Here is a 26093-nt window from a genome sequence, read left to right as displayed (position 1 = left end):
TAAGAGCTCAGCTGCTAATCAAAAGGCTGGCAGTTCAAATCCACCAGCCGCTCCTTGGAAACCCTATAGGGCAGTTCTACTCTGTCCTATAGGGTTGCTATGAGTCAGAATCGACTTGACAGCAATGGTTTGGTTTGGTTTTGGGTTTTGGATTTGTTTTGCTAATATTCGTGTAGTGATTTTCATGTCTTTGTTCGTGAGGAGTATTGTAATATCTTTTTTTTAAGGTAGTTTTCTTGTAATGCGTCTGATTTTTGACATCAGATTTTGCTGTCCTCATAAAATGAGTGGAAAGTATTCCTGCCAATGATCTCTATACAGCCTTAATATATTAAGATAGTTGGTCTATACAAGACTCAAATTACAATAGCCATAGCAATTATTGGCAAAAATAATTAAAGTACTACAGATAGGGCAAATAGACAAATGTTAGCGATATGAAGGTCAAGTACAGATTTCATTTGATGAAAGGGTGCCACAAGTTTTAAAAAAAATTCCAAAACAAAAAATTAAGTTGCATGTTCTTATTTCATAAAACGAAGATAACAGATGCCTACAGAGGAAAAGTAACTTGACACATTGCCATTTAATCATTACTGATTGATTGGAAACCCTATGGGGCAATTCTACTCTGTCCTATAGGGTCATTATGAGTCGGAATCGACTCGATGGCAGTGGGTTTGGTTTTGGTTTTGGATTGCTTGAAATATTCACAGACATAGAAAACAAGGATCACTGACCAGAGGAGAACTGGGTAAAAGAGTACTAACTGTGACAACCAGGAATCTGGGGATGGCTGCACAGCTGAGCTTCCCGGTGCCCCACGTGACATCTGCTAGACCTCATTTTTCTTACACTCATTGTACAGACGAGGAAACCGAGGTGACCGCTTTCACAGGTCTTATTGCGGATTGTCGTTATCGAGAGCAAACTGGACTTCTGATATTTGGTCCAGCACTTTGCCACAACTTCTTCTTTTCCGGACGAGATCCAAAATCAGCTCACTGAAAATAGGTAACCAAGCTTGGATTTTTGTGCAAAGAAACAATAATGTGCCATTTACAAAATCGTCACTCTGAGATCATTGTTCTGAGTTCAAGCACAGGATGACCTCTCTGTCAAGAAGTACACTGTTGTGCCCCTCGAATGACTAAAGGACCCGGTGGTCTCATGCTTTCTTTATATGAGGTAATGCCACAGGGGTCCCACGAGTCTACTAGGGGACAACACAGGAGGATGAGGGCTGATCAAGCTGCAAACCCAAGAGGCCTGCTACTGAAAGCCACAGAGATGGCAGATGTCACTTGTTTGAAAATGAATCAAGTTCTCACCAAGCTGGGGCATTTCATTCAGCAGTGAGTCCCTTAATGTGTGTAAACAGGGCTGTCAACTATGAACAAGAATAAAGGACTCCCACCAGGCAGGCTTTGCTGTGAGTCTCTTGACCTTGGGACAAAGTCTCAAATAACCCGTCAATTAAGGAAGGAAAATACTTTGACATTGGTTGCTTGGCATCGTGTAGCTAGACCGACTGGTTGATTGTGGATGTCTTTACTTGTCCACCAGCCCTTCCAGTGCTTGAAAATAATGAAAGAGACACCGACTCCGTGGGGCTAACGGGAGCTTCGGTGCATCTGGCATCATCAGAGCAGAGACTGGCAAAACTATGTGATGTCCCCTGCAGCGATTCATAGCGCCTTGGAGATTTGGGAACAGCGAGTGGAGGGACTGCCGGAATAGAAACGTGACACCTTCACAGGGCGCTGTTATCTAAAGTGAGATCATGTACATGAAAGCAATTATTACGCTGAAGTATCATTTTGACCCTAAGAAGTGGGACTGTAGCTGATTTTTAATGTCTTCTTATATTTTTCAGTATTTCCAAACTTCCTGCAAATACACAAGGAATTGCTTCTATAATAATAATTTTTTTAAAAACCTTCTAGTTGAAGAAAAGACCTTCAAAATTTTTTAAATCATCTATATAATTTGTCATATGGAATTAAAGCCAACAGTAAACTCTGATCAATGGAAGGTGTTGTGTTATGGTTCATAAAAATCAATGGAAGAATAATAGAATGAGCAAGGCCTGGCTGAAAAAGTCTGTTTTCAAGAGAGAAAGAAAAAGGAGGGAGGGGAGGAGGAAGAGAGGAAGAGAAAAGAAGGAGAAGGTGGAAGAAAAGAAAGAGGGGAAGAAAGAAGAAGAAGGAATTAAAAAGAAAACCTCTTAAAATTAGTTGACTACAATTTTAAACTAAGCTTACAAGGTTGACATGGTTATTAAAGGAAGTTAATGGAATATGAGGCTCCATTAGCAGATCAAAGGAAGGAAGCATCCCTGTGTCCTCTGCACCCTCAGCCACGTCTGTAGCACCTCATTTTAAAAAACACTGTCAAAATGGATTGCGCTCAGAAGAAGCCTGGATGATTACAGGTCTGGATGATTACAAAAGGATGGCTAAAGGAATTTGGCAAATTTAACCTGAAGTCCCTGGATGGTGTGAACAGTTAACACACTGGGCTGCTAACCTAAAGGTTGGAGGTTCGAGTCCACCCAGAGGCACCTTGGAAGAAAGGCTTGGTGATCTACTTCTAAAAAATCAGCCACTGAAAACCCTATGGAGCATAGTTCTACTCTGACACTCATAGTGTTGCGATGAATCGGAGTCAACTTGCAGGCAACTAGTTTTTTTGTTTGTTTGTTTGCTTTTTAACCAGAAAATAGGACACAAGCAAGAGCTTTCAATGTTGTCTGCACAGATACACAAAACAGAATTAGCCTAATTCTAGACTGATTATACCAGAGCTAGATCTCTGATACGAACTTAACCAGGGAGCCTGTCTATACTGGAAATACGAAATGCAGCACTGGGAAACACAGACGTTCAGTCCTTTGAGCTAAGTGTTAAGGACAGATTTCCAAAATGAATGCCCACAAACCCTTCTGCTGATGCCCAGGTTGACCAGGTCCCTCTCCTTCTGGATTCTGGTGTTCAATTTTCTTCAGGCTCTTGAGATATCTCATTGCCTTTCTTACAAGTACCCCTTTTTGCTTAAGCCAGCTGGTGTCATTTTCTATTGCTCACAAAAATAAAACAAACAAAAATCCACCAAACTTTAAATCCTATATGTCTGTTCAGGGCTTGGAGTCCTTGGGTGGTGCAAATGGTTGACTGCTTAGCTGCTAACTGAAAGATTGAGAGATCAAGTCCACCCAGAGATGCCTCAAAAGAAAGACCTGGTGACCTACTTCCAATAAATTGGCCATTGAAAAGCCTATGGAGCACAGTTCTACTCTGACACACATGGGGTCTCCATGAGTTGGAATCTGGTTTGGTTTCATTTTTAGTTTATCACTTAAGTTCTTAATAGCTGCAGTAATAGAGAAACTCCAATATGTCAGTGGTTTCCACGGTTATCTTGGGTAGTGACCCTCAACCAGCAGATAAAGCAGAAAAAGAGAGTTGCACGTGTATGGTTTTCATGAGCCAGACCTGAAAATGGGAGCACATCGATCCAGCCATGTTATATTGACACAGAATTCAGTCTTCTCCAGTTGCAAAAGGGACTTATGGAGAGAACTCCCTTGTCCATTGTCGTTCCTGGCTCAGCTCTGAGAGAGAGGCTTCCTTATCTGTTATCTTCCATGCAACATGTGGACTGGGGCAAAGAGGGGCTTCCCTGTGTGTTACCCTCCATACAGCATGTGGAGTGGGGCAGAGAGGGGCTTCCCTGTGTGTTATCCTCCATACAGCACGTTCATTGTTTAGTGCTTGGGGTCTAAAAAGCTTGCAAGCAGCCATCCAAGACACAACAATTGGTGTCTAACAACAGAAGAAGGAGAGTCAAGAACAGGAGGGGGATATAGAATGAGCGGCTAATTGCCTCCATGAACAACTGCCTCCTTTGCCATGAGACCAGAAGAACTGGTTGGTGCCCAGCTGCCATTACTGAACATTTTGATCAAAGATTCCATAGGATAATCTTGATCAAAAGGGGGAAAATGTAGAACATAATTTTAAATTCTCATAGACTCCAGACTTCCTGGAGCCATGGAGGCTGGATGAACCCGTGAAACTATTGCCCTGAGATAATCTTCAAACCTTAAACCAAAAATATCCCCTGAAGTCTTCTTAAATCCACACACTAGTTTAGCTTAACCAGTAAAACCTGTCTGAATTGACCATTATGCTGTTTTAAGAACTATCTGTGTAGGATCAAATTGACAACAACAACTTGAACGATTACACAGGAACCTTAGGGGCAGTGAGTTCATGCTAATGGGGGAGGAACAACTCAGAAAAGGAGGGTGAGAATGGTTACACAGCTCGAAGGATGCAGTCAATGCCACCAAATGGTACGTGCAGAAACTGTTGCATCGGTGTATGTTTTGCTGTGTATATTCTCAACAAAATAAATAAAATTATTTTTAAAAAAAATCATGTCCCCTTTTGTCATAGAAGACACAAGTATAACCATGTGAGTTAAGAGCAATTATACTTTTCCTATTTTATTAAAAGCATGACAGACAATATGCCATCTCTTGCAGCCTGAACCCAGTGAAAGATAAATGAGAAGCCATTTAACACCTATGTAAATGTATGCCCAATGCAGCTTGCTCTTTAAAAATTCAGCACTGGGCGAAAAGATGTCAAAAAGTGGTCAGAACATTCTTGCCTGGAAATTTGAGAGGCGTAAAGACCACACTGTTAGGGGGAGCGATCGTGGCAGCCTGCCCAACTGGAAATCATCCTCTTTATGCGATGAAAGGTGATTTTTGAAGAAGCTGGAATTAGATACTAAAGGTATCCTTTAACATCTTTTGTCGAACATCTTTTGTCAAAGCAGAAGAGTTTCTAAGAGGTGAATGCCAATCAATAGCTTTTCATGTCTGCAAAGATAAAACAAAGAATAGGTTTGAATTACAGTTGGAGAGTTTTCCTGTTAACCTAGAAAAGGGCCTTCTTGATGATGAAAAAGCACTGACTGAGAACATTGAGAAATGCGGTAGCACCTCCATATTTAGAAATATTCAAGAAGATAAAATATCACCATCTGACCTGGATAAGCAGTCCCCGCTAGAGTTAGGGGGCAAGACAAAGTGTTCTCCTGAGGTTCCACCTAGATCTGACTCCATAAAATGTATACCTCCCTAAGGTCCATGAAACTAGCTTATTTTTCTAATGAATTTACTCTGTAAATTCAGTGCTAAAATTTAAACTCGTTAGTCGCCTTCGAGTTGGTTCTGACTCATGGCAACCATGGGTATAACAGAATAAAGTGTTGCCAGTCCCATGCCATCTTCATTACTTGAAGACCGTTGCTGCAGTAATCACGTCAATCCATCTCACTGACAAGTGTCCTTACTTTCATTGGCCCCCTACTTTACCAAACATGATGTCCTTTCTAGCAAAAAAAAATTCATTTTAGGACAGAGCACTTCTACTGCCTATTTTGATTATGCTTAAAAGTAACAAAATGGTCTTTCAAATCATAACTCTAAAAATAACCTTTAAAATATCAGTATTTCCTTCTTCCCACGGAAAGTAGCGTTCACTCACGTTTCCCACTAACGGTGTGCTGGAGTCAGCTCCTATCCAGTCATAACAGCCACTGTGCACATATCTTTCCAACTCCAGCTCAGAGACTTCACAATGGTAGCTTGAAATCGGCCATAGTATAAATATTTACACCAAAGTAATCAACAAACATTACAAATCAGTACTCCCCACTCCCCTCCTCCCAACCCTGGCAGAAAGCTAATTTGGTTCCGTAGCAGAATTCTCACCTTCCATGTAGGAGACCTGGGTTTGATTCTCAGCCAATGTACCTCATGAGCAGCCACCACCTGTCAGTGGAAGCTTGCATGTTGCTATGATGCTGAACAGGTTTCAGCAGAGCTTCCATATGAAAATGGACTAGGAAGAAAGACTACGCAATTTACTTTCAGGAAAAAAAATCAGCCAATGAAAACCCAACTCATCATGGCGATAGTGCTGGACCGGCCAGTGTTTCGTTCTGTTGTGCACGGGTCACCAATTCCGGATCAGACTACCCAATAAGGAAGGTACGCATAGGCTCAATTGTGCTTCCTTGCACTACAGATTGGTAAGTAAGCACAGTTAAGCCCACGCGTACCTTGCTTACTGTAAACCAGCATGCTTACTGGTTCATCCGCCCACGGTCGCCATGAGTCAGGGGCTGACTTGACAGCAACTAACAACGTTTTTAAACATTATCAGCTCATCACCCTTTCTCACTGTGTTTAAAAAAGAAACATCAGCTTTCTGCCCAGCAGATTCTAGCTAGCTATGTAACGTTTGGCAAGTTACTTAATCCCTATAAATCTCTTTGCTTCCTCATCTTTGAAATGAAAATAATAATTCCTACTTCACAGGACTGTTGTGATCATTCGTTGGGATAGCGTGCGTGAAGTATTAAGCCCGGTGTCTGCACATGACAATAGTGGGATGACGCTCAGCGTGAGGTGTAATAGGCATTGTGTTTGCGTTAGCAGTATCCCTCTTGATACAGTCAGGTTTTGTAAAAATTACTTTGGGAAATGATTTTTTAACACAATTATTGTAAATTTTGGGACCAATTCTAAGTTGCTGGGACTCAAAATATATACTGCCAAGTCTGAATATAAATACTTTGCCTTTCAAACTACTATCTGAAATTCCCAAACTTCATAAATAATTGTACTTATTTGGCTGCTCCAAAACTGTCACCTCGTAAGTATCACCTGAAGAATGTCCAGTGGGGAGAAGTATAAGAAACTTGATTCTGACCTCAGCCTTTTTGATCTATGTCCATGGTTCTCAAACTTTACTGTGCATCAGAATCACCCCCAGGGCTTGTTAAAACAGATTGCTGGGCTCCACTCCCAGAGTTTCTGATTCAGTAGGTCCAAGGTGGGGCCCAAGAATTGGAATTTCTAACAAGGTCTCAGGTGGTATTGATGCTGCTGGTCCAGGGACCATACTTTGAGAACCACTGATCTAGCTCATCCCTCCCCTCTGGAAAACTCCATTATCCTTGAACCAAATTACTGCATATTGGTACCTCTTACCTTTAGGATATTTACTTTCCCAGGAGACATTTTGGTCTCTATATCAGTTATATATTGCTCCATAAAAACCATCCCACCATTTAGTAAATTAAAAAAAATAAAACATTTTGTTGTTCATGAGTTGATGGTCAGCTAGGTGTTTCTTCTGATTGGGGCCCATTTAGTTCATCTCCAGGCAGACTTGAAACTGGGTCAACTGGTTGATGTAGAATTGTCTCAAGTCTCTGGTGGTTGACTGGCTGCCAGCTGTGGTGTCACGGGTAACATGGCCGCATGCTACTCCTCATCCTGTAGGCTTGCCCAGGCTGGTTCACACGGTGGTAGCAAGGTTCCAAGAGAGAAAATAAAAGCACTACAGGTCTATTCAGGCCTAAGCTCAGAACTGGCATAATTTCACTTCCCCTGCATTCTGTTTACCAAAGCAAGTCACATGACCAGCCCATATGCCAGAGGCCTGAAATTAGATTTCACCCCTCCATGGGAGGAGCTGCAAACACATATTGAAAGGGTGTGGATAACAGGAAGAATGGAAAATAGAGGCCATTTTTGTAATCAATCTACCACAATCCCTTATGCAAATAAACACGGGCTAAGAAAAACACAAACAGTTGTTATTTTGACTACAACTCATGGTGACCCCATATGTTGCAAAAAGAACTTCATCCCATAAGGTTTTCATGGCTATGAGTTTTCAGAAGCATATTACCAAGACTTTCTTCTGAGGCATCTCTGGGTGGATTGAAATCACCATCCTTTTGATTAGTAGCCCAGCACTTAACCCTTTGTGCCACCCAGGGACTCCTTAAACACTGGCTTGCCACTAGATAACCTAAGAAATGCCCAGGTACTATAAATGGTCAGGTAAAAGTAGCTTGGGTTCTCACACTGAAATTCCTACTACGTAGATGACAGTCATATGAGTATGCATTACCTCTCTTATATCTGAGGATGAGAAAATTGCCCTCCAAAATGCAGTGACTTCTAGCTGTAGCATACAGGGCTAGACTTCTGTTTACCAGGTATAGCTGGATCCTATCTGCTCACTCATGTGCACAGCAAACCACCTACCAGTTGTTTGATCTTGGAAGAGACATGTTACATAATAGGTTTACCACATAATTAAGAAATATTTTTCCTGGATCCCTACATCCCCCTTCTCCACTTTGTTCTTAAATGCATTTTACATTTTAATACCATTTGTCCAAGACATTGCACTCAAAGAAATTCAGAGAAGTGTTTTTAAAGAACACTTTGATCTCATTTCCCAGATAAAATCTCTCCAAATCCACCTAACCCTAATTTAATATTAAAACGCCACACATTGTTGCCTTAACAGAAATGATGTTGACACTACAACAGAAAAGGTCAAAGAGACTAGAGGACTCAGTGAGCCGTGTCATATTTATGCCGCTGGTGGATATTTGTTCTTCTTTATTCTTTAACTATTGATGGTAATCTTCGAAAATGCTTTAAGGGGTATTATAGCTCTCTATTGAGATTTATTAAGGAGGCCTGGTGGCTCAGTGATTAACGTGCTCGGCTGCTAACCGAAAGGTCGGTGGTTAGAACCCAACTGCCACTCTGTGGAAGAAAGATGTGGCAGTCTGCTTCTGTAAAGATTACAGTCTTGGAAACCTTATGAGGCAGTTCTATTCTGTCCTACTGGGTCACTGTGAGTTGGAATCAACTTTACAGCAACAGATAATTGAGATTTATTAGAATATCTATGAAAGCTGGTCCTCGTTTCTAACACCTTGTGCTCTTCTTGGATAATCAACCCTATGTCTGGGCTCCTAAAAGTAATATTGTGGGGCAAAAAAAATATGAATGAATGAATTATGTATGTAGTAACCCTGGAAATTTACCAATGAACAATCCTAGAGGGCTTATAACCCTGGAACAAATGAATCTATAAGATCTCTTCTCTTCCTTTTTTATACTTCTCCATTCCTAAGTCCCCCTGTCATTGATTGAACTGTGTCCCCCAAAAAATATCTGTCAACTTGGCTAGGTCATGATTTCCAGTATTGTATGATTGATTGTCTACCATTTTGTCATCTGATGTGATTTCCCTATGTGTTGTAAATCCTATCACTGTGATGTAATCAGATGGATTAGTGGCAGTTATATTGATGAGATCTACAAGATTAGATAGTGTCTTAAGCAATCTCTCGAGATATAAAAGAGAGAACAGAGCAGAGAGACATGGGGACCTCATACCACTAAGAAAGTAGTTGTGGGAGCAGAGCAAGTTATTTGGCCCTGCGGTTCCTGCACTGAGATTCTCCCAGACCAAGGGAAGATTGATGACAAGGACCATCCTCCAGAGCTGACAGAGAGAGAAAGCCTTCCCCTGGAGCTGATGCCCTGAATTCAGACTTCTAGCCTACCTGACTGTGAGAGAATAAACTTCTCTTTGTTAAAGCCATCCACTTGGGGTATTTCTGTTACAGCAGCACTAGATGACTAAGACACCCTCATTTCATACAAATGAATATTAAGGTTTATCTTTGATGAAAAAAAAGAAGTCACAAAAGAGCAACATATCACCTGAAACTAGTATCTGTATGGATGGGGTGGACCAGTCCCTCCCATTTCAGTTTGGTGACACTTGGAAGAGAATATATGAGTTTATTGTATGGGTAGATATGCAGTTTCTTGGTTACAACAGTCTACAAAAATTAATGATGCAAAAGTAAAGTTCTACTTTTCTTTTATTGATCTCAACTCTGGATCCTCCATTTCAGCTCAGTCACAGAAAATCTAATTTACTCTAATATGATTTAACTCAAAACTCAATTTAAACAGTTTTTTTTTATAGTGGTAAGTATATATACAAAACATTTGCCATGTCAACATTGTTTACATGTACAGTTCAGTGACATGAACCATGTTCATTATATTCTACAATAATCATTGCTATACATTTCCAAATTTTTCCATCACCCTTAACAGAAACTCAGTGTCCCTCCCTCTTTCCCAGCCCCCCAGTCCCTGGTAACCACTAATAAACTTTGGTCTCTATACATTTGCCTGTTCTAGACATTTCATGTAAGTGGAATCATACAATATTTGTCCTTTTGTGACTGGCTTATTTCAAAACTCAGTTATTTTTTTAAAGGAGTTTCTCCAAGCTTCCTGTGTAATCCCACTCACATCGCTCTCTACCAAAAGTATATGAAATTAGATAGTCAGACACTAGTAGGGTCTCTTGGAGAAGGCAAGGGGAAGAAGCGTATGTTTCAACTCTTGGTATGGTTTCATTCTCATCTTCTCAGAAGTACTGGCATGTGGCTCTATATGAAGGGTATACATTTGATGCAGACTTAGTCTTAAATTAGATGGTCAATAGCCATCCAGTTGGATCCTTGTACAGCTTCCTGGCCTGAGGGATCACATGGAGGCGTGGCCACAGCCCCCACTCCAAAGCGAGGAGTATCCCCCAGAGACTTCATTCATAGACTCTGCTTACTTTGTTGAGTGGCCTCTTGGGTCACATTCATGGCTAAAATCCTTGCTTTGCGTCCTGGGTCCAAAGGAAACTCATGGATACTTGCCAACCACGTGAGGAGCTCGAGTTACCCACTGACCTAGTCTTACTAGCTTCTGCCATCACTTTTCTTAGATCCCCAACTCCATGGGGACGTTTGTTCAGCCCCACTCTCCCCTCTCTATGGGACAACTGGTAACTGGTTTGTGTGTGTGGAACAACTTTAAAATTTTTAACTTTAAGCTAATTATTTTGAACTCATATTTATATGGTTATGCAGCCTAAGAGAAGTGAAGTTCAGGAGATACATTATTACTATATTTATTGATTCAAGCACTAAAAAAAAAAAAATCAGAATCTATTGAAAAATGAGAATTTAGAGAATTTACCTTATCAAGTAGCTTTGAAAAATAAACTAAAAAATTGACCAAATTAATGTTTATAACTAGATAAAATGTCTTAATTTCACTTTAATAGATTTGCATATTATACATTTTTAATGGAAGAGATCTCCTTGAATATTTAAATGGTAGACAAGTGAGTATTTGGGGGTTTAGTAAAGAGATAACTGCATTAATAGGCTTGAAATACGCGATTATTTTTACCATTTAAATCAAATTTTGTTTTCCTCTGATTCTAGATGCTGTAGTTTGTGGTTTGATTTTTGCCCTGTTTGTTTAATGATTGTTCATGATTTCCCACTGGCAAGATGGTACGCTCCACTGGGACAGGTACAATGCTTTATCCTCATCACATGACCCGAGCAACAAACATAAAACTGGACTCATAGTACATAACCTTCTCCAGTATTAATAAATACTGATAATTCACTGACTGAAAGCCTAAAATTCAGAAAATTCCTAAAGAAAAGAAGCATCTTTTGTCAGGATGATATTATATCTGGATCATATTTTCCTTCCCCAGTTAACATTTCACCTCTGATTTTATTTTTAAAAAAAGTCTTTTCACATTTGTGGATTGAATTGGATAAGAAACAATAGTGAGTGCAACATTTAAATAATTTTATATAAATTTTAAATTTAAATAAATAAACTAATCACACAGATGTGGAAATTTCCTATGCGTGAGACCACATCAATGAGCTATTTATCAGTCAATGAATAATAATAATAGGCTCTTTCAACAAAGCCGAGAACTGCAAATATATAGTAATACACACTTTATTTCCATTAACGTTCCAGGGGCTTGTGAATTAAAATGACATGATCTTTGTACACAGATAGCGCTGCAAACTTAGGAAGCAAAATTCATCATGGCAATCATTAAAATCACTGTGAACTTTTAGCATATCCCAGAGCAGTGGTTCTCAGTGATTTTTACTTGGTATACTAATAGTCATTATGTGGGAAAAAGGATTCAATGGTCAAATAAGTTGGGAAACACTAGATTAAATAAAATTAAACAGATTTTTTTATCTGTAGGACTCTGAGAGCCTTCACTATGCTAACTAGTATGGTGACCCTCAGGTCATTATAGTGTGTACATTTGCAAATCTTCATTAAGGAACACTTTTCTTCAGAGAAGAAAGGTCTATACTGAAGTGGGGAAAAAAATCTAATTTGTGGGGCTTAGACATTAGAAACAGTGTACAGGTGTTTAGAAAGCACAGAGTTTATGTTAATGGTGGCGGAATAATTCAGAAAAGGAAAGCAATAATGGCTGCACAACATGAAGAATGTAATCAGTGTCGCTGAATTATACCTGAAAAAATTGTTGAATTGGCAAATGTTTTGGTATGTATATTGGTACCACAATTTAGAAAAACAGTGTACACACCTCCAACATGCATCAAGGAATTTGTTTCAATAGCTTTCAAGGATTTAAGCCCATCCAAGTGGTTTGAATACATCTGTCAAGTAGCTGGGTCTATTCCATTCCAAAACTCTGATATTTCCAAATGTCTGAATGTTTGACATTGTTCAAATAAAAACCCTAGATGATGTGCTGAATTCCTCTTCTCAGTCACAGACGTAACCAATATAATATGTGTCATTATAAAAAGAAAGAAAAGAAGGAAGGAAGGGAGGGGGGAGGGACTGAGAGATGAAGGGAGAAAGGAGGGAAGGAAGGCTCTTTAAGCTCAGGCTTGTTGTTGTCGTTGTTAGGTGCCCTAGAGCCAGTTCCGACTCATAGCAACCCCATGTACAACAAAACGAAACTCTGCTCGGTCCGGTGCCATCCTCTCAACCGTTGTTATGTCTCAGATCATTGTTGCAGCCACTCTGTCAATCCATCTCCTGGAGGGTCTTCCTCTTTTTTGCTGACCCTCTACTTCGCCAAGCATGATGTCCTTCTCCAGGACTGGTCCCTCCTGATAACATGACCAAAGTATGTGAGACGAAGTCTCTCTATCCTTGCTTCCAAGGAGTATTCTGGCTGTACTTCTTCCAAGACAGATATGTTCGTTCTTCTGGCAGTCCATGGTATGTTCAATATTTTTTGCCAACACCATAATTCAAAGGCATCAATTCTTCTTCGGTCTTCCTTATTCATTGTTCAGCTTTCGCATGCATATGAGGCTGTTGAAAATACCATGGGTTGGGTCAGGGGCACCTCAAGGTGACATCTTATTTTTTTTTTTTTTTAACACTTTAAAGAGGTCTTTTGTAGCAGATTTGCCCAATGCAATGCGTCGTCTGATTTCTTGACTGCTGCTTCCATGGGCATTGATTGTGGATCCAAGTAAAATGAAATCCTTGACAACTTCAATCTTTCCTGTGTTTATCATGACGTTGCTTATTGGTCCAGTTGTGAAGATTTTTGTTTCTTTACGCTGAGGTGTAATCTGTACTGAAGGCTGTAGTCTTAGCTTACTTATCTAAAATTTAAGATAATAATAATTTCTTTCTCCATAAGGTTCATTCATTCATTTACTCAACAAGCATTTGCTAAGCACCTATTGTGTACCACGCATTGGGCTGAGGCTACAGTAGTGAGCAGGGAGGGGCCCAGGGAAGAGACAAAGGATACATAGGAAACAAGATAATTTCAGACAGTCATGTGAGTGATATGTGATATGGTGATATGAACACAGTAAAACAGCGTGACAGTGACAGGATGACTACTTTAGTTTGAATATCAGGGAAGGTCTCACTGAGGAGGTCATAAACCAGTTGCCGTTGAATCGATTCTGACTCACGGCAGTTCCATGTGTGTCAGAGTAGATCTGTGCTCCGTAGGATTTTCAGTGGCTGATTGTTTGGAAGTAAATCCCAGGCCTTTCTTCAGAGGCACCTCTGGGTGGACTTGAACCTCCAACCTTTGGGTTAACCATTTGCACCACCCAGAGATTCTAAGGAGGACATGATTGAGTTGAAACCTGAATGATTCAAATGGGCCAGCTAGTGAAGATCTGAGGAAGAATGTTCCAGGCAGATCAAACAAATGCCAACGCCCTAAGATAGTAACACACTTGACATTTTTTAGGATCAAAGAATCTGGTCTGTGTGGCTACAGATAGCAGGGGGGAGGCAGATGGAAGGTACTGATTCAACGTGCTATGTGTAAAAACCTTAGGATTCTACCTGACTCTTAGTAAGTACTCAATATGTGACAGAGTAGTGGTGATGACTATGATTATGACAGTGATGTTTTAGGAATGGAAATAAAGTAGAATAAACTCTCAAATGTCTGAGTCAGGAAATATGTTTTTGGAGTAAACTTAGAGTGGTTTGTGACCTTTTTTCTGTCATGACATAGATGATACAACTATTAGTCAAGATAATTAACAGCAATAATGAGCAATGCCAAAATTTTAGTGGCTTAACAAAAATAAAAGTGAAATTTTTCACTCATATCACAATCTGCTTTGAGTTGGCAGCTGTCCCCCAGGTAGTGTCTCAGTGATTTGTGGCTCCGCCATCTTGGAGTCCCTCACTTGTTGTGCCAAGCAGACATAAATGGGGAGAAAGAATGAGGAAAACACACCAGATACTTTCCTATCTCCCAGAAGCGTTGCACATGACTTCTGCTCACATTTCATTAGCCAGGATTAATCACATGATCCTATCTAGATCCAAGGGAGGCTGGAAAATATGGGCTCTCCATGTGATCACGAGGGAAATAAAACAGCTTAGTGAACACGTAGCACCGTCTCTGCCACAATATGTTTAATCTCGTGAGCACTGGCAAATTTTGATAAAAACTCATCCTCGATTTGGCAGAGAAATAAAACAAACAGTGCAGCAAAGTTTTTGAGAGATTATTTGGGAGTTTTAAAATCCACTCCAGGCTGTGAAAAAACAAGTCAAATTGGATTATTCTACTCTTTTACTACCATTCAAGAAAATTCACCAAATTGCCACTCATGGCCCTTAATTAGACTCTAGGTTCTATTTTTCATTTAAAAATTTTCTTGTTTAATTCTAAATACTTAAAGTTATTGAACAAGCCTCATGACTGATGGCTACACAGTGTTTTGTCTAAGTATCATGGTTAAACCAAAAGACCCATTGCCATCGAGTCAATTCCCACGCATAGTAACTCTCCAGCAACCCTCTAGGACAGAGTAGAACTGCCCATAGGATTTCCAAAGCTGTAATCTTTACAGAAACAGACTGTCAATTCTTTATCCCACAGATTCACTGGTGGGTTCGAACTGCCAACTTTTCAGTTAGCAGCCGAAGACTTTAACTACTGCACAACCAGGGCTCCTTAGTATCATGGTTAGGAACTGCTAAATATACCATATAATAGTACAATACAAGCAACAATTGTAAAGGACTGTACTGATAACTGTTCACTTCATTTGTCCAGTCCTTCAATGATTACTCAGTGAACACTCTTTACATGCCTTCAGTGACCATATCAGGACCTTCATGCTTGGGAACATTTTTATCATCCCCATCCTGAAGGTCCAACTGGAGTCTTAGTCCTTCCCTAAGACTTTCTCTGATGATGGCTTCCCTTTGACTAAAAGGTAGAGAAAAATAGTGGAGAGGTAGGAGTGTGAGACAGACAAAATGTTCTTGTAGACTTCCAGGGATAAGGTGACTGTGAAACTGGAAATAAAGAGAAGATTTGGGCACTTTTCTATTTGGGAAAGAGATTATGGAAGACAATGTTTAGGAGCACAAAATCTTTTGAAGTAATGGAATATTGCACCATTTATTTAAGTTACTTCTTCACAATGGTTAATCGCTCAGCTGCTGACTGAAAGGTGAAGGGTTCGAATCCACCAGCCGCTCCATGGGAGAAAGATGTGGCAGTCTGCCTCTGCAAAGACAGCCTTGGAAACCCTAACGGGAAGTTCTGCTCTGTCCTGTAGGGTCACTATGAGTCAGAATCATCTTGACGGCACGGGTTTGGTTTGAAGTTACTTCATCTCCCTCAGCTTCTGTATCCTTACCCATAAAATAGGTGGTGGGATTGTGGTGAGGATTAGATGAGACTATGTATGAGAAACACTTATCTCAGTGCCTATTTTATAATAAGTATAAATGCCTGTACATATCATGGTAGATGGAGGATGTATGTATGTATCCATGAAACGTGATCTGTGGGATCAACCAATGAGGTTGAGGTAACGGATGAACATCGTCCAAGAACAAACTAAGGAAAGGGTGGACTAACATGATGAGGTGAACAGACTGTAGAGAAACCACAGGGAGATAAGTTGGTGAGAATTTTGCCTGGGATGAGCGTAGACAGGAAGTAAAGAGAGAGACATGAGCAAGGCTGCCCTGAGGGAGAGCTCAGGCTGTACTCTGTGGTGCTCCATCCAGACCCTACTGATCAAAGGAACCTTCTCTGACCTCTGATTGACCACTCCCCGATTTGTCACAGCCTGCCAGAATTCCTGATACAATGCAGCAGCTACACCACCCACAGCCTGTGGTCAGACGACCCCTGAAAAAGGAGCAGGGGCAGACCCAGCAAAGACAGAAAGGAGGGTATAGAAGGAAATGGGGTGCAGGGAGAAGCGAAACGCCCTCGTGTTAGTCATATATCACATTGCTTGTGACGGAAAAGTGAAGGAAGCTCAATTCTAGACAGTCTACCATTAAATTAAATGCAATGAGTATAATTAAATGTAATTATAAATATAGTTAATGTGTATTGCTGAATTATAATACCATGTGAGACCTGTGCTGTTTACCAGACTTGATAGGGCCATGATGAGCAACTCAACTGATCAACAAGAACATAATGCTCCAAGTAAAGCAAACCAAAGGAACAAATCCGTTGCCATCAGGTTTATTACAACTCACCCCATGTGTTACAGAGTACAACTACTCCATAGGGTTTTCTTGGCTGTAATCTTTATGCAAGCAGATCACCGGGCCTTTCTCCTGTAGGGCCACTGGGCATGTTCAAACCACCCACCTTTAGGTTATTCGCCAATCGCTTCTGCCACCCAGGAGCCTGGATTCCAGCCCTTCAGTGTGACATAGGTGCTATTCTAACACTTGGAATCGTATACTACCAATTTGATTTCAAAAACCATAAACTAATTTTTGAGAATCTAGATCTGAGAAAAAAATGTATTAAAATGTATTCATTGTTCAGGACACATCAGCCACAAGGAACAAGTCCAGCTTTTTAACTCACAGTATGTCCTCATTGAGTTCCTGGAATGCCACTTTTTTTTTTTTTTTCACTCTTTTGTTTTAGAGTCTTGTGGTTCCAGATGTATATGTCTGGCAGTTGGAGGGGGGGAAGGGAAGGGAACAAACTAAGCCATTCTCAGCTGGAAAAAAACTGAACACAGGCTATTATATCAAAAAACTAAAAATCACCTTAGAAAGCAGAGAGTAGACCCTTAAGGATATGGGACACTAGGCAAGTTACTTTAGAGGGAAATCACGATGTACCCAGAGGATGGCTACAGAAGAAGAACTTAAGTAGCCCAAAGTCCACAAGAGGGTATAAGCACCCAGGGAAGAGCGAGAACATAAAGGCATAGACAGGAAGTTCCCAAAGGCAAAATTCTCTATAACTGTGTGAGCCAAACCTGCACAAGCTAGATTAACACGTGAGCCTGCAAATGTCGAGTATAGATCCCACACCAAGAATGGGATCATACAACCCTGGAGAGAGATGACCCCACAAGGAGGTCTAAGAAAGCTTTATTCCACTGGGAAGACCAATATTTTTATTCAATTACATCAGAAACCTTTGGGTCCCAGCCTACAAATACGTAGAATTCTCCTGAGTGTTGTAATCCCTTGTCATTTTTATCAGAATGTATCCAGGCTGGTGGACGTTTGGTGAGTTCAGATCTTTTTTTACATCTTTCTGCAAGTCTGATTAAATCCATCTGGCTCTGATTAATTTACAGTTAACCTTCCAAGCACTGTCTCAGAAGAACTGCAGAGTCCAAGCATTTCTGAGCCATCATCTTGCTGAGTCTAGATCTTAGAAGAGCATGAGTAAGCCCAACAAGAGTTCAAACGAAGGTGGTATCACTGGGGGCCAGAGGTGTCAAGATTTTCCGTGAAGGAAGTGGAATATGGGCTGGGCTGGAAGGAAGCCAGAATTTATATTTCTTTGTAGCCACCCAAGTGTTTACTAGTGCCTTATAAATGATAGATACATAATAATTATTAAAAATGGGGCCAATAAAGACTAATATGTTGTTGTTGGGTGCTGTTGAGTCAATTCTGACTCATAGGAACTCCATGTGACAGAGTAGAACTGCCCCATAGGGTTTTCTATGCTATAATCTTTACAGGATCAGATAGCCAAGTCTTTTTTCTGCGGAGCCACAGGGTGATTTTGAACTGCCAACCTTTTGGTTAGCAGCCAAGCACCTAACTGTTGTGCCACTAGGGCTCCAATGACTAGTATCCAAAAAAAGCCAACTAAACCCGCTACCACCAAGTCGATTCCAACTCATAGAGTCCCTATAGGACAGGGTAAAACTGCCCCATAGGGGTTCCAAGGCTGTAAATCTTTACAGAAGCAGACTGCCACATCATTCTCCCACAGAGCAGGTGGTGGATTCAAACCCCCAACCCTTTAGTTAGCAACAAGCACTTTAACCACTGTGCCACCAGGGCTCTGAAGACTAGTGTACTTCTCAATAAATCACCACAAGCAACATCCCAGAGATTTCAGTTACTGGAAGAATTTGTTAAATATTGCTGCAAGGTGTCACCACCTCATGTGACCCTAAGGGGAAAATGTGCCTTCCTATGCATTGAGTCGGGGCATGGGTGGTTCAGTGGTAGAATTCTCACCTTCCACGCAGAAGACCCAGGTTCGATTCCCAGCCAATGCTTCTTATCCGCAGCCATTACTTGCCTGTCAGTGAGGCTTACATGTTATGACGGTGAACAAGTTTCAGCGAAACTTCCAAATTATGATGGACTAGGAAGAAAGGCCCGGTGATCTGCTTCTAAAAATCAGCCAATAAAAATCTTATAGATCACAGCAGTCCTATCTGAAGTCAATCATGGAAATGGTGCAGGATTCAGGCAGCATTTTGTTCTGTTGTGCACGGGGTTGCCATGAGTTGGGAGCCGATTTGACGGCACCTAACAACAACCTACTGGGGGGGGGAGTTTTTGGAGTATAGACATCCCCAGTCCCTTCTTCCTGAGACTTTTGTCCAAATCAATTAGTCTATACATTGATAGTCAATGTATAGTTATATGTGTAGTTACAGATAAATGATAGTTGTATATGATAAAAAAAAAAAAAAATTTTTGTTGAGTCAATTCCAAGTCATAGCGACCCTATAGGACAGAGAAGAACTGCCCCATAGAGTTTCCAAGGAGCACCTGATGGATTTGAACTGCCGACCCTTTGGTTAACGGCCATAGCACTTAACCACTACGCCACCAGGGTTTCCTTATATATGATAGGGTAGGGAAAAGAAGATAAAATAATTTGTTGTTTGATTAAATTTATTACATTTATCAATGGTGTCTTAGTTATCTAGTCCTGCTATAACAAATATACCACAAGTGGCTGGCTTCAACAAACAGAACTTTATTCTCTCACAGTCCAGTAGGCTAGAAGTCCAAATTCAGGGTGTCGGCTCCAGAGGAAGGCTTTCTCTCTGTCAGCTCTGGAGGAAGGTCCTTGTCATCAATCTTCCCCTAGTCTAGGAGCTTCTCCGTGCAGGAACCCTGGGTCCAAAAGATGCGCTCTACTCCCAGGATTGCTTTCTTGATAGTATGAGATCCCTGAATCTCTCTGCTCATATCTCTCTTTTATATCTCAAAAGAGATTGACTTAAGACACAATCTAATCTTGTACATTGAGTCCTGCCTAGTTAGCATAACGGTCAATAATCCCACCTCATTAACATCATAGAGGTAGGATTTACAACACGATGGATAATCATATCAGATGAAAAAATGGTGGACAATCACACAATACTGGGAATCATGGTCTAGCCAAACTGATAGATATTTTGAGGGGACACAATTCAATCCATGACAAATAGGTTGTTATTTCTTTGTTCTTCTGCTTTTAGTCCAGCCTATTTCTGGAGGCTTTTTTTAGCCTCAGTATTCTATTGGAATCAACTCAATGGCAATGGGTTTGTTGCTTTTTTGTTGTTGTTGTTGTTGTTATTCTATGCCCAAAATACTAGGAGAAAAGAGAGAAAGAGTCTATCCAGGGACAAACATCAGTTCGTCAGGATGTTTAATGTTGTTTGAACACATTTAGTTGTTGCTGTTAACTGTCATCGAGTTAGCCTCCAACTTATGGCAAAGCCATGCACAACTGGGTTGTGATCCATAGGATTTTCATTGACTGATTTTTTGGAAGTAGATTACCAGGCCTTTCTTCCTAATCTGCCTTATTCAGGAAGCTCCACTGAAACCTGTTCAGCATCATAGCAACTCGTGAGTCTCCACTGGCAAATGAGTTTAAACACTTTTCTTCCTCACTTTTCATTGAGTTGTATTATTATTTCATAGACCCAGCCTTTGGTTTTCTGAAGAGAGATAAGTGATTTCTGCAGGCTCCAACACCATGGTTCTTCAGTCTTTTCCCCTTTGGGTTGATAGATCTGTCCCCTTTAAGGTCAACAGTGACTTCAACAGAATATCATTCTCTTTCCCAACCTCCCTGGTTGACTCTTCTTTCTTGACTCTTCCCTTATGCACGGGGACTGCCCAGGCTTCTGCCTTCAACCCTCTTCTCTTCTTACCCCACATATTCTTCCCTGCTTTTCAAAGATAATCCACATCCACATATTTGACCATTACTTACGGCTTGAAGACTCTCAATTCCGTAGCTTTACCTAGATATCATGCCTGAATTCTAACTGCTTATTGGACATATTCACCTAAAAGTCTAACAGGCACATGTCCAGCTTGAAATCACTAACATTCCTCCTCCCTTCCTCACTCCTTTTTCTATGTTTCTGATTTCAGTGAATATGAAACAGCCATACACCTCATCACACAAACCAGAGACCTATGAGTATACCCTTTCCTGTCTCTCATTCCCCATCCCCAATACATCAACAAGTCCTGTTGACTCTGTCATTTAAATATCTCTCAGATCCATCCACTTCTCTCCATCTAATGCCACCACCCCAATTCCAGCTACCATCAAGTCTCACCCTTTCTACTGCCATAGGCTTGACTGGTCTCCCACACGTCCACTCTTGTTCTGCTCCAATCCATTCTCCACACTGCAGCCAACGTGATCATTATAAAATTTATAAATTTCAAAGGTGATCACATCACACACCACACACACACACAAACACCAGTTTGCATAAAACTCTTTCTGGTTTCTCCTTGCTCTGAAGATAAATACCAAATCCTCTGCACAGCCCTCATGGCCCTGTATGTTTTGCTCCTACCTCCTCTCCAGCCTTATCTCACACCACTCCTTATTTTTGTTTTGCATCCCAGCTACGCTGGTCTTCTTTCACCGTCTTTAATACTCTTGTGTTACCAGTAGCCAGAAGGCCTTTGTATATGCTGGCTCAGCCTGTAATTCTCTTTCCTATCACAACATCCCATCCAGAGTCTAGTTTATTTCCGATCCAAATTCAAACTCCCATTCTCAGGGCGGCCTTCCCTGACTCCTAGAATAGCTTATTGGGCTCTTGGTTTTGCATACGCAATCCACACCACCTTGCTCTTATATCTCAGATAACTTAGGGTTTTGTGATTATTTGATAATAAGTCCCCTACCAAAATGTAAAATCCAAGATTAGGGACTATATCTGTTTTACTCACCATTATTTCTCTAGAGCCTCTCACAAATAATCAATAAATACGTGATCAATATATGACTGAATGAATAAATGATTGAATTCTCTATTCCTTCCTATCAGTCACCCTGCTTCAAACAATGTGTAGCCAATTCTTTTTTTTTTTCAGTTCTATATCCATCTCTGCCTCTCCATCCCCAATGCTATTGCCTTCATTCAAAGCTTGATCACCTCTCACGTAATCTGTTATAGACATCTCCTAGCGGGTCGTCACGCTCCCAGTCTCATAGTATTCTAATCCAGTTTACACCCTTTGAGAAGAGTGACCTTCCTAAAATACAGATCTGAACATGGCATTCCCATTTAAAATTCCTTACATGTTCCTCACTAGCTAAAGGATAAAAGCCGAACTTCTTAGTGTATTAATGCAGTGCCAGAACACAGTAGTGCTTAGTAAATCTTTATTAAATGAATGAATAAGTGAACAAATGCAGCCTCTCATAATCACCTCTGCCTACTCTAATCAGCATTGTATATTGTCATAACTCTTGCGCTACACTTCTCCCCCACCCCCCAAAAATGGCAGTGACTCACACCTCAGTCTCTTTGCTCTGGTAGCCCCCTCTGCTATGCCCACTTCCCAGTCTGCTTAGCAGTGCTCCCCAATATTTTTCATGTCATAGCACACATTAAAAAATTATATCTATACAGCATTCTGCAGTATATAGAGGAGGCTCCAAAAGTTCAAAAGCTGAGGAGCTCAGTAACTTATGCCTATAATCTACGTGCCCTGTCACCCAGATTGGGAAACTCTGGTTTAGGAAATATCAGTTCAACATTCAAGTCTTGCTGAAGAGTGGCTTCCTCTATGAAACTTTTCTCCCACTTTTGTGAACACACAGAAGCCTGGCAGACTTTTCAATAGCACTCTGGGTACTTAATTTGTTTGTATTCCTCTTTTCTGTGAGATTCAAAACCCCTTTGGAGCACAGAATATATCTTACTCAGCTTTGAATCCGCAGCATACAATGATGGTGCCCAGTTGAATGGACAATAAACATTAGAAAAGGGGCTAGAAAGAGCCCCAGAGTCCTTAGACCAAATATTCTGGTGGCTATTAGATTAATTACTTTAGAACATCACTTTCACATAGGTAGATTGTTTTAAAAACTAAAGCAATTCCTTTCCTTTCTTCCAAGCCATTTTTGCTAGAGATAAGTTTCCAAAACACAGTTATGACTAAGTACTGGCATTTTAAATGATAAATATCCTCCAAAGGCAAACTATGGCTACCCTGTGAAACTGAGCCCTAAGTATCCAATAGGCTATTGTGTTTTTTGCTGCCAGAATATTTTCTGTCCATTGGTTCTTTGAAAATAAGACTTTTCTCATTAGCAAGACGAGAGATAGCGGAAGGTGAAGATTTTATAAATGCATCGAAAAATGTCAACATTTTTGTTCAGGTTATGATTGAAATGAGTATAACCTCATATTTTAAAATGCTAGGAATGCTCTTGATGTGGTGGCAAAGCAAGGACAAACTGAGGCCACCAGAACAATTCTTTGATTTCTCAGATGAACTTGACAACAGAACAAGGATGGCCAAGAGTCCATCATCACCCGGAAAGCGCTCGTTTACTCCCTGAGGAGCCAGTGAACATTATGAAACTAATGGCCAGTTCCAAGGAAGCTTGTTCAAGTGCTTCCCACCCAAGAAAGGGTGGCTCCAGGCAACATTGCCCAATCCCAACCAGTTCCTTCAGGTTTCACTTGTGACTGTCAATTTATTGCTACTGACCTAAAAGCCGAAGGGTGTTATAGTCACGGTAATTTTTATCCCTGCTTCTTTCTCAACCCCAGTTTCCCTGATGGGTAAACTCCAGTACTCTCAGTTGTAAAATGTAGATGACATAATGCCTATCTCTTAGGGTTGGTAGGAGGAATCAATGGGGAAAAAACTATGATAGCTCATGGATTTGCTCATTGTAGCGCTAAACATCAGCTAAATTAGAAGATAATATCGTCCTTCTGGTAGAAATGTACTAGAATTCTGTGGAAACTCTGAGGCTTCCTCTGAAAACATAGGTGAAAAAAGGATTCCATGAACATGTGGCTGGTGACTGTGTACGGTATCATCTTGGCTAAGCTGGACTCAGAATTTACATTTCTCAGAATTTCCTTTCTTGCATTACACCAGGTTAGGAATGGCAACAAGAGACATTTACATAAACTTTGGAAAGCTGAAGTGAAGCTGCTGCCTTGACAGTCTGAAGATCAGAAAAGAGCATGAGACACACTGTCGCTGATCTGCTAGTTCACCTGGTTCAGTTGGACTCTCCAGGCTCGCAGCTCCTCCAGTTCCTGCCAGAGGACTTCCTTCAGCTACTGCAAGTCCCCAACCAATCTGTCCTTAAAGGATCCACTTTAACCTTATGGGTTACAGTTACTTCTTCTCTCCTCCACTTTAGGCCCAGCTTTTCTCTTTTACAGCCAGTCCTACAGACCTACAGCAACTTCAGGTCCACACAAGATGTAGATACAACAGGCTTCCTTTACCAGCTCCCAAAATTGTGTAGGGTGTAATCCTTATAATAAATCCCTCATTTCAGATCACTCATTGTGGTTCTCTTCCCCTGACTGAACTTAACTTACATAGTCAAACCCTTCCAATCTTACTTTTTCCTCTAACTTTCCTTGGGTGATGAAAGGAAGCTTCCTAAGGAAATGTACTGTGCCATCCTGTTGCAGATGGAATGAATGGCCATCACAGTCATGTGACTCAGGAATGCACAGTCACCAGTGTGTTTGTTCGCTCCCGTCCCCAGCAGCTGGGAGCAGGGCCAACACCAGTATCACAGACTATTCTTTATAAAAGAAATGCTTCGTCTTCAATCTAGGGCACTCAATGTGCTCAGATGCAAAGGAGGCAATTCTCAATCCCTTTTAATCATATATAGGACTGAGGAGAGTCCTAGTCATCCCTCAAACTTCTAGAGTTCTTAAGCTTCTTAAACCCCACTGTTATGGATCAAATTGTGTCCCCCAGAAAGATACGCTGAAGCCCTAACCCCTTCTGGTGAATGTGACTTTGTTTGGGGAGATTAGGGTTTTTCTTTGCAGATATTATCAGTTAAGGAAGTCATACCAGAGTGAGGTGGGCCATAATCATAATTCCTTCTGAATGATGTCTTGTAAGAGAGAAGGATAGACATAGAAACAGAGTCACACACAGGGAGAAGATACATCTACAAGCAGCAAAGGAACACCAAAGATTCCCAGCAGCCACCAGAAACTAGAGGAGAGGCAAAGCCCTCAGAAGAAATTGACATGGCTGATACCCTGATGTGGACTTCTAGCCTCTAAAGCTGTGAGAAAATAAATATCTGTTCACTAACGTCATTCTTTGTGGTATTTTGTTATGGCAACCTTAGGAAACTCAGACACCACCATAACCAGAACAGAACAGAAAGGGTTTTTCTGCTTTAAAAATGTCACCGTAGAGTCCAAGCCCACAACCTCCGTGGTCCTTTCAGAAGCAGGAGAAAGAGCAGATGAGCCTCGCATACTATGGAGTTGGTGCAATTGTTCAATTGTCTAGGCAACCAGAACCACTGACTCAAACATTTCTGTTAAAAACTTTCCAGGGGTACTTATCCTTATGTCAGCAGAAAAATTATTTTTAGGGACAAAAGGTAACTTCTAGAGTTTAATGTTGCTTCAGCCATAGCAAAGCTGAGGAGACTTTGTGCAGCCAGGGTATGTTGAGGGATCTGGTGTGCACAACAAGCTTAAACTCTTTAATGACTAACAGTGCCTCATGTGGGCAGTGCACTTGTCATGATGCTTGTTATACCTTATCTCACCTGAACCTACAGTCATCCTATTATGGTGACCGGGGTTACTATAATGGCCATTTTACAGATGAGGAAAACGGAGACTCAGTCTCTACTAGTCTGTGGCCATGTGACCATTGAAATGACTTTCCATGATCACATGGCCACGGACTGGCAGAGACTGAGAAAGAGCCCAGATATTCCAAGTCTCAGCCTGAGGGTTTCCACTACATCACACTAACTTCAGAAAGTTGCTCTTGCACATAAATATCACTTTACAAATAGACCAGGAAGTTTCCATCTTGCCTGGGTGGGGTTCACCAAGTCAACCAGGTTGTTCCACTCAATGACCAATTATCAGACAATCAGGGTGAGCGTCCAGGCCTAAAGATGAAAAAGAGCAAGGTACAGTCTATTCATTTGATATATCTAAAGCCATCATGTTTATTAAGAGCTTGACTGGTTTTCAGCCTTCAAAATAATTCCAGGCTGTCATTCAGGGAGAAATAACCAAATAGAACATCTCCAAAGAAAGAAAGTGTCCATAGG

Source organism: Trichechus manatus, unplaced genomic scaffold (genome assembly GCF_000243295.1).
Source record: "Trichechus manatus latirostris isolate Lorelei unplaced genomic scaffold, TriManLat1.0 scaffold00039, whole genome shotgun sequence".
Taxonomy (NCBI): domain Eukaryota; kingdom Metazoa; phylum Chordata; class Mammalia; order Sirenia; family Trichechidae; genus Trichechus; species Trichechus manatus.
The sequence above is the reverse complement of the archived record's forward strand: the minus strand, read 5'-3'. Positions refer to the sequence as shown.